Source organism: Propithecus coquereli, unplaced genomic scaffold (genome assembly GCF_000956105.1).
Source record: "Propithecus coquereli isolate 6110/MARCELLA unplaced genomic scaffold, Pcoq_1.0 Scaffold423, whole genome shotgun sequence".
NCBI classification, from domain to species: Eukaryota; Metazoa; Chordata; class Mammalia; order Primates; family Indriidae; genus Propithecus; species Propithecus coquereli.
Genome location: NW_012149986.1, coordinates 1276470 through 1286984, shown reverse-complemented (window position 1 = coordinate 1286984; position 10515 = coordinate 1276470).

Sequence of the window (10515 nt, the reverse complement as noted above, 5' to 3'; positions counted from 1 at the left end):
AGACATTCATCACATTTCCATTTGCCTAACAAAGATCGCAATTTTTCATCTACAAGGAAAATTGAAACTCAGTATCTCGATTAAACATTCTGCACTTATTTCTACCCACAACCCCAACAAAACTCAACACACACAGGGTCCTACACACACACACACACAGCCCTACACATATGTACGCACAGTCTCACACACGCTGCACACGTGAAGATACACATGGACACCCTGGAGTTGTTTCATCAGGAGCGTAGCATGAGGAAGGCAACGCTTTTCAATCTCCAGTGTTGATTTCAGTGCTGTCCATTTAAACTATCACGAATTATAACCTGGGCTAACATAAGCAAAATTATTATGTTAACATATATTCATATATATCCTGTAGAACTGTAACTAGCTGCCCCCACCACGCAGGCACAGCACCTCCCCCATCTATATTAGCAGAGCTTGGCTCCCCAACTGTTGGCATCATTAGCGTCACTCCATTATCCAAGGAGACGCCAGCCCAAGCACACAGCTTAATTATTTATGACAGGAACTTCCCAAAAGACCCGTCAACTCTTCCATGGGAAACATCCACAAACAGTTTGCACCCCAGGATCCCAGGAATCGCTCACCTCAAACCCCCTTCCTTGCTGTTCCGCCAACCAGACCACGGCACAGACCTAATCAGGCCCTGCCTCACAGCAGATATCCAGTCCTCAACAGAGCCCGCCCTTGCCGCCCCCATGCACACGTGCTGGGCTGGGCCCCCTTCCCACGCGCGCAGTGTCGCGTATTCCCAGGTGGCAGTGGTGATATCTGGGATCTGGCGCCTGACGCCTGGATGGAAATCATGAGAGATTACAGTTATTTCTTTATGAGTTTCTTATTTTCTAATTGATAAAAATTACTTATTAAACCATAATGGATAAACATTAGTTTCTTAATCATAAGACAATCACTTAATGAAAATTAGGAAATTGAGTTCCTGAAACCATTAAAGAAGAGAGCTAGAAAAGAAAAATAATATAACTACGGCATCGAAAATAAGGGGAAAAGAGACCCCATCAACTGGTAGAAAGCATTTCTTACAAACGGCTCCAAAGGTATAAAGAGCGGGTGAGTCCACGGTGGCTGTCGGGAAACTCTGGACTGAATCATTTCCAAGTCCTACTCTGCCCTCTGAGGTCACTTTCAATCTCTTCGCCATCATACATTGTGTGGATTTTTCACTGAAACAACAGCTGCTGTTCCTGGAGGACCTGCTACGCACCCTAGTAACATCAGCCTCACCTCTAATCATCACGCTCTGCCGCCCAGCAGTATCACTGTCATCCCGTAACACATACCCAGGAGATCTGGGTTTCATGGGCACATCTCTGAGGCAGGGGCTGTCTGCATGGCCCTGGGGTCCTCGCCACCCCCAGAGCAACCTCTTCGAGCCCACCTTCCAGGCTCCGAGCCACAGATAATCACTGGATCAGAGGATACCGGCCTAGAGCTTGTTGTGCCCATGATAGCATCAGACTCTGACTTGTCAACCATCTGAAGTATCACTGCTCCGCTATCAGCATGGCAACTGGAAAGTTCTGGGGAAACCAGCCTTAAGGTATTTCCCAGGATAAACCCTCAACCTCCTGACCAGCAGCGATGTCTCCTGCTAACGCGTCGGGCTGAGAGTCGCAACGCACACTGGAGCCGGCGCTGCCTCGTGCTGATGCTGCAGCCACAGGGACTTCCCGGGAATGAAGGCGAGATGATGTCACTTACATCGGGAGTGAGGAACGTGTTCGGGACGTGGCTGGCTCCAGCAAGCCTTCGTGCCGTCACTGTGCACTGCTGGGCTTGCAGCCGCAGTCCTCCCAACTCCAGGGTCACCCGCCCCCGTGCAGTGCGGAGAGGGACAGAGCCACCTCCTGGGGGTGATAAAGGAGCTCTGGTCACACAGTAACTTTGGACCAAATGGCACTCCCAGGGCCTTGTAGGCCAGAGAGCTGACGGGGGCCATGACAAAGTGGACAGCACTTGCGGAGGGGCGGTTGTGTGCCGAACGGGAAACCTAGTTAGGGCTTCCAATTACAGATGGCAACCTTCGATGCCAGCATGGCTACAGGCCATCCTCGTGCTACCTGTCCTTGCCCACGGAGGTGCGCAGTTGTACTCCCCTGCTCAGGAGAGGGGACAGGCGGACCAGGACCCCTGACACTCAGGGAAAGTTTCTCTCGAGTTTCGAGCGGTGTCTCGAAGACAGCTCAGAGGCACAGCACTGTCCTTCCCAGTTTACAGACTGCACAACTGAGTCTCAGAGAGGTCAGACAGCCCTCAGGCCATTAGATGGAAGAATCCAGATTCAAAGCCCTTGTCTTGGATAAAATATAGACCATCCAGTTACATTTAAATTTCAGATAAACAGCAAATAAACTTTAGTGTAAATATATCCCTGAAATTTTTGTCCTAGGTCTGGCAACCCTGTTGCAATTGATGTGTGCTCCCACCACATTTAGAGCAGGTGGCCACTTAGGGGCTAGGACGCCTATGCTGGTTGCTGACTGGGGCCAAGCTATGGGGATGCAGAGGCCCTGAATCCTGGCCACTCTCGGGACATCTGCACCTCCACGGAAAACCTGCCGAAGCTCCAGCTAAGAAACAGCATTTGACAGAGAGGCTGGGAGCCCACCCCAGGAATAGCCACCTCCTGGGCACCAGGTCCTGCCATATCCCAAGCATGGGCTGTGGAAGCAGCTTACAATGCCTGCAGCCTCTCTGGGCCCCGGACTCATGCAGGGGGACTCCGAACACTTGGGGAGGGTGCTGCCCCAGAGCTAATTGGAGGATGATCCTTCTTCTGACTCAGCTCTGATCCAGGCATGTTCAGACATCTAAGCCTGCCATGTCCAGCAGGAAACATGGCCCCAGAGATGAGAGGGGTTGAGCCCTGGTGCTGTATACGTACATTTTTGTCTCTTGTGCTCTGATAGTAGAAGCAGCCTGGACCCACGAGGGGAAAGATGGCTCCCAGCCAGGATCAGCAACCTGCCCAGGGGCTCCTGGAGCTGCTTTTCTGTTTCATGGATTTCCTGCTCAGTCCCATTCCTAGTAGGAGAAATTTTTTAAGAGCTAGTTACTATAGGAAGTTTTTCGTTGTGTTCCCCGCCAGTGAACACTGCAGTTTCACAAGGCCCCTAACCGAAGAGATGAGCAGAAAAAATCAAACTCTCCAGGACAAACTGTCCAGCGTGGAAAAGAACATAGAGCTGGCTTTCAGGTCCCCGGTGGTACGGGAGTGGCCTCCTGGCCTCATCTCGAGCTGCTCTCAGCTATGCTCTGGAGTAGGCAGAAAAGCGCAGTAGCCTCAGTGGCCACCAAGACACTGGGCAGCTGTCCACATGGCCATTCAACCTGACGCCGGGAGACAGAATGACCACCCTCTGCAGAGCATCATGTCTTCTGTGCTGCACCACCGTCAGTGAGAAAATGCCAATATACATATGTGTGTTTATTACATACATATAACTACATATTATTAACATATGCATCACGAGACATACATGAAAGTTTTTAAAGGATGAGATAAAGCTGAAAGAATATTTTTAAATGTTCTGCTAAAAATACTTGCTTGACTATTCACAGCAGCCAAGATATAGAATCAACCTAAATGCCATGAGCAGATGAGAAAATGTGGATAAAGAAAATGCGGTCCATATATACAGTGGAATACGAATTAGCCATAAAAAAGAAGGAAATCCTACCATGTGCAGCAACATGGGTGAACCTGGAGGCCTTTATGTCAAGTGAAAGAAGCCAAGCACAGAAGGACAGCCCCCGTGTGATCTCACTCGCAGCGGGAGCCAGACAGCGCTGACTCCTGGAATCAGAGAGCGGAGAGGTGGCTACGGCCTGGGAGGGAGTGGGGGGAGCGGGCAGGAGAGGTCACAGTGAGAAAGCGAGAATAGTTCTGGGTTCTCTTGCACCCAGGGTGGCTCTAGCTGATGATAAGGTCTTGTGTGTCTCAAAACAGCTCCAAGAGGGGACTATGAATGTTCCCACCACAAAGAAAGGATAAACGCTTGAGGGGATAGACATGCTAATTACCCTGCTTTGATCACTACCCTATATACGTGCACTGAATTGCATTTATCCCATAAATGTGAACCATTATTATGTGTCAATTAAAAATAAAAATAATACAAGTTTCAGCACGCCCTGGGGCAAGGTTTGCGTGGACGGGGCTGCGCGTCAGGCCTTCTTTCAGCTTCCTTGCTCCTGTCGTGTGGGGGGGCCCTCGGTGAGAGTTGGAGGTGGCGTCAGCTCTGCCCGCACTGCACTGCTGTTGTCCCGTAGCCTGGGGAAGGGCTTGTACAACCTGTATTCTTGTGGTCCCTTGGCGGGAGTCTTTATAACCCATCTGTCCCCTACATGAGGGTGAGCGTCGTCACAGGATTGGGAAGCAAACAGGTGCTGCCTGCGGCCAGGTGTGCACACGCAGCGTCAACACAGGCCAAGGTTTGTATTTTTTAAACAAAAATGAAAATAGAGATGCTGATGTTTTCTCTGACCCCACCCCCAGGGGTGTGTGAACCACAGCGGGGCAGCCGCCCAAATCCCTGCAGCCTGGAGGACGGCCCGCTCAAACCCGGGTACACGTCAAAAGAGAGAACAGCCTCGTTCTAGTTCCACATACTTGAGGGTGAGACCCCAACATCCTCGTCACAAACACACCATTGACTTCGACTCTGCTCCCTCCAAATGAACAGAGGATCGATTCCCAAGTTGCTCAGTGGTCTGCAGGCTTGCTCTGCTGCTCGTCTCTGTGCTGGGCTCCGGGGCTGCAACGCCATCTCCGGGCCTCGCTTCGCAGCCACGAGGCTCACCCTGTGGCCACATCCACAAAACATCCTTCCACCGTCTGGCTGGCCTCCTCAGTCCTCCCGCCGTGCTCCTCCTGGCTCCTCTCCTGTGGACAAGCCTGCATCCCTGCTCTCGGCAACAGCAGCTGAGCCTCTTCTTTCACGTTGTTGATTTTGCTTAAACTCCTTGGCTTTCGTGCCCCGCCCTGAGACGTGCATCAGGGTGTTTTCCTTTCATGCTGTTCCAGCGGCAGCCAGCCTCTCCCTCTTCCCATCCTGCGTGGTTGCCTCCCACACCAAATAGGGCTAACCTGTGTCACCAATGGGACGTCACGAACATGACCATGCATGACTTCCAAGGCTGGTTCATGAAAGACATTAAGTCTTCTGCCTTGTTCTCTATGGGATTCCTCAGTCTAGGGGATGCCGGCTGCCATGCCATGAGGATGCTCAAACAGCTTCGTGGAGTAGTCTGCACACCCTATGCTACAAGCAGCACGAACTGCCCAGCGTGTGCAGAGCCACTTGGGAAGTGGAACCTCCAGCCCCATTCAAGCCTTCGGATGAGATGGCAGCCCCAACCAGCAAGCTAACTGTTCCCAAACTCCTGTGAGAAATCATTGGTGCTTATTATTTATGATTCTAAGTTTTGGAGTGGTTTGTTATACAGACACATATTGAATAATTCTGGCTTCCCAGTTAAAAGAATGAAAAATTCATATTGCAACATACATAGCTACACACACCCCATACATAGATTTTTGAATTGGATAGCACTAAACGGTACGTATTACATAAGGTACAGTAGCTGCTGTGACTAAATCCTAACCTGCACACTAAACAAAATGAAACTTTATTTCCTGGGCACATCACCATCCATGTGGATGTCCCCGTTGGGCGATTCTCCTCTGAGCAGGGATTCCTGGGCCCGCACTCCCCTGACTTGGCAGCTCCATGGCTTCAATGCAGCTCTCTTCAATTCAGTGGGCAGATGGCAAAAGAGACTAAGGGGAGGTCACACCTGCTTCTAACCCTCTGGCCCCACTGGTGAGAACCACTCAGCCCCTCCTGGGTCACAGTCAGTGGGTGCGGAGGAGGGTGCTGGCTGGGAGCCACTGCGCAGTGATAACTCAGTGCGGCAGCATCCTTGGTGGTCAGCTACCCATCTCCACTGTGCTCTGATTCTCTTGATTTTTCCAATTAAGAATATATTTTGGGTGTTGTGATGACAGACTTTGGAGTGGCCCTGTGATCCCTGGTGTCTACTTCCTTGCATAATCCCTTCCCCTGGGATGTGGACAGAGCCTGGAACTTGCTTCTAACCAACACAATGTGGCAGAGGTGATGTGATCATACGTGATTATGTCCATAAGATTATAACTTCGGTCTTGCTGGAAGACACTCTCTAGCCAGCATTGAGGAAGCAAGTGGCCACTGGAGAAGGCTCCAGTCAAAGAGCCGAGGGAGGTCTCTGGACAACAGCCAGCAGGAAACCACGGCCCTCAGCCCCACGGTGCACGGGGAACTGAATGTTGCCAACAGCCATGTGAGTGAGGAAGCAGGTCCTTCCTCGGTCGAGCCTCAGATGAGACTGCAGCCCCAGCCAACACCGTGACTGTGGAGGACCCAGTTATGCTGTACCCAAACTCCTGACCCACAGGAACTGTGAGCCAATAAATGTGGGTTGTTTCAAGCTGCTAAGCTTGCAGCAATATTGTTATGTGTCAATCTATTACTAATACAGGCATCTTCCCATGTCTGGGCATGTCTTAAATCATTTTGTGTTGCCATAAAGGAATGCTGAAGACTGAATAATTTATGAAGAAAAGAGGTGTATTTGGCTCACGGTTCTGCAGGCTGTACAAGCATGGTACCTTCTGCTGAGGGCTTTTGTGCTTCGTTGAAACACGGCAGAGAAGGTCAAAGGGAAAGTGGGTTCATGGGAGGGGAGTCTTGGTTTTATAACAACCCACTCTTGTGGAAATTAATCCAGTCCTCCAAGAACCAATCCAGTCTCCTGAGAGCGAGGACTAACTCGCTACCACAAAAACAGCGCCAAGGCATTCATGAGGGATGACCCATGACCCAAACAGCTCCCACCAGGCCCCACGTCCAGCACCACCACACGGAGTGGCAGATTTGGTGGGGACAAACCATATCCAAAGCACAGCAGGCCATATACACCCTTCTCTTTAAAGCCACATGTATCTCAGTGTGGTGGATACTTAACTTGTCCCTGTTGATGGACATGGTGACAGCCTTCGCTATGTCCTGCCATTATAGACAACATGATGGGCACGTTCTCATGCGGATCTTGCAGTCCTGTATGTCAATGTGGGAATGACTCAGCAAGTCTTAGCCAACAGGTCCGAGCCTATAAAACTGTGATACGCAAATTGCCTAAATGCCTTCCACGAGGGGCATCGCGGTGGTAGGTGGAGTGTCAACCGGTAGAGATGCTGAGGAGAACATCCCAGATGGAGGGGAGCGAGGCCGGGCAGGCGCTGGGGGGACCCAGGGCCCCTCGGGGAGAAGGAACGGCTCAGGGGCCATCTCGGTGAGGACGGGAGGAGAGGAGGGAGGGGCCCACGGCAGGCAGCTGAGCTCCTCTTGGCGCCCTTGAACACAGGCCGAGAAGTTGAAAGATGAAACCGGAGGCCGTGAGGGGTTGGTGGAGATTCTCTCAAAGTTAGAAAACTAGGAGTTGACGGGTTTCCCCCAGGCTCTTCATAGGTTCAAATCCCTGTCCCTGGAGTTTGTAACGAGGGTAAGAGCCCTCAGACGGGTCTTCTGATTTGTTTTCCTTTTATGTTCTCTCTGAAGGGATGAGCTAGGTGTATAAAAATGAAATTATTGGGTCGAAACATATACTAATACATAAAATTTCATGTAGAATTCAAGTAGCACATCCATATGAGTATATATGTCCAAGGAATTTTGTGAAAGGTTTTGGAACAGGAAAAATCTTAGTTTTGCTTCTTGGTCGAATGCTCCAGGTGTTTCGTGAGTGGAGTCAGCCCGGCCCCAGGCGTGGGCTTCGACACACGACCCAGACACCGCAGCCAGCGAACCCGCTGCTCCCGCCGGCCGAGAGCAGCTGCCGGCAGTTCCCGGGCTGGGCCGCCCTCGCCCGCGGCTCCCCCTCCGCGCTGCCCCCTCGCGGGGTCCACGAGCCCGAGAGACGGGACAAACAGTTAAATCTTTGAAACCAGTCACTCCTGCTTTCGTCCTTCGGTCTCCTCAGAAATTACAGACATAAATCGTGAGGGTAAACGTGCCCACCAAGGAAATGCCACAGGAGCCCAGACGGGCCGCGGGCCTGAGTCACCCCCAGTCACAGTGTCCGCAGCTGGCTGGAGCGGGTCCTCCCCAACAAAACAACGCCGAAGGCCCCACTTTCCACGGGGACGTTCACACCTAAGCTTTGACGTCGCCGCTCCAGGGGACAAATGGGAAAACACACCTCTCCAGCACTGTGTGGCCCTGAGCAGGAGGCCCGCTGGGGAGGGACACTTCAAAAACACAAGTGACAATTCGTGCTTCCGGCAGTGTTCCTCCCAATCTTGACACCTACAAACTCCATCTTTTTCACTGCCCTGTGTTTCTCATTCCTTTCTCTCTCCTTCCCCCGCCATCTGTCCTTCGCCTCCGGCAGGTCTCCCTGCAGCGGTGACACCTGTGCCAGGGAAGGAAGGCGGCACTGCTGGCCAAGAGGGCACGCCGGCCCCGTCCGCTGAGTTTCAGCAGGTTTTGGCTTTTCCCTCCCAGGCAAAAAAGGGAACCTGGCTTCCCAGATGCATCGCGGCTAATGTTAAGGGATCCGCTAAACTGCACTCTACTAAGATGGCAGCTCCTGCGGAGGTGCAGCGGCCCGGGCAGCAAGTCCCCGTGCGAGGCTGCAGCACGGCTCACGCACCAGGGACTTTGGATCCCACCCAAACAGTGCTGTTTCCTCCCTCAGGGACTCCAGATAACCACACAGACATCACTAACCCAATCAGCCCGAGATCCGAACAAAAAGTGGGGTCTTCCTTCCCAGATCAAATCCACCCCCTGCCCGGGGTCCTCTCGGCCAGTTGGGCTCAGCGAGGTGTTCTCTCGGGCAGCTGCAGCCAAGACGGAGGCCGGGGCCAGGGCACCTCAGTGACCCCCACTGCCAGGTGCAGCCCTGGGGTGGGGAAGACTGAGCAGCTAGACGGCACTCTCTCCTTGTCATCCGTCTCCCCCTCTCTCTCCCCTGTCTCTGTCTCTCTATCTCTCTGATTCTCTTTCTCTTCATCTCGCTCTGTCTCTATCTCTGACTCTCTGTCTCCCTCTTTCTCCCCCTCCTTGTCTCTCGCTCTTTTGCTCCCTGTCTCTGTCTCTCTCCTTCTCTTTCTCTGATCCCTCCACGTGGTCTCTCTACTTAGTGTCCACAGAATCCAGCCTTTGCACGTGGAAGCCCCAGAGCAAGCGTTCCAGGGGCAGGATGCGGCCTCAGGACTCACACGAAGGCCTGCACAGGTTCAAGGGGAGGCAGCGTAGACTGCACTTCTTGGTCAAGGGAATGTCAAAGAATTTGCACATGTTTTAAAACCACCACATTGTCCACCCTCCCAGCTGGTCCAGGGAGTGCGGGGGTCCCTGGGGAAGAGGTATCTTTCTGAGCCCCAAGATGCTGACCATTCGAAAGCCCCCACACCCTTCTGCTCGTGGCTGCCAGACAAAGCCCACACTTGAGAGGACAGAACACACCCGTCCCTCTGCCGCACGGCCCTCTGCAGCCCACAGAGCCCAGCAGGCAGCGTTCAACCTCCAATCTATCTGCCTGAGACCTGCGTGCAGGTGACACCCTCCAGCTTGTCCCCCCATCCTTGTCTGCTGACAGACAAGATCTTCAGGGAAAGGAATGAAAACCACATGGGTTTAGGTTGGCTGAAAAAGAACGAACATGGCTATGTGAAATAACACCTACTCAGGTTGAAAGTTTGTAAAACTATTTCCAAAAAAGTGGTTTTGCCTACAAATATGAGAACACCCTTATCAGAGGGTCTTAAATAACCATGACACTTAGTGGTGTCACAGAAGTGGTCTGGACATGGAGAGTCAGAGCTAGTGCCATCACTCAATGATGCCGTCTGAGCCAGTTAAGTCCTGCCCTTCGATATCCACTCTCAGCATTAGGGCTTTTTATCCACATGCTGCTCACCTCCTAGTGACAAAATAGCTGCCAGAGCTCCAGGTATCAAACAGCATTCCAAACTATAAGGAAGCAGTGGGGAAAAGGCCTCAGGATGCTCCAGGTGACTTCTCCATGTGTAGAAAAGAGTTCCATCCCACTCCTAGAACCATCAATGGAAAAAAAAAGGGGACTGCCACACCTTGTTCAAACCGAGGGACTGTGGGAAGCCTACCTTCTCTGAGATCAAGAGCAGGAAAGGAAATGAGGAAAAGCCATTGAGTAGGAAAAGGACAGTGTCTTCCATGAGTGTAATTGGGGGTGGGAAGGTTCCAAATATCCAAACGGCTTCCTACTTCAGGCAGGGTCTGTGTTTGGAGTTTCTAAATAAGGTCAAATCCCAATTATCTTCAAAATTAGAGAAAGGAAGACCATGAATAAGTGAGCAACAAAGCTAATCGTAGCCCATCATTTCATCCCGTGTCCCATTACCCCCGCTGAAATCCCAATCCCTTACCCTATTCTTTTTTTTTT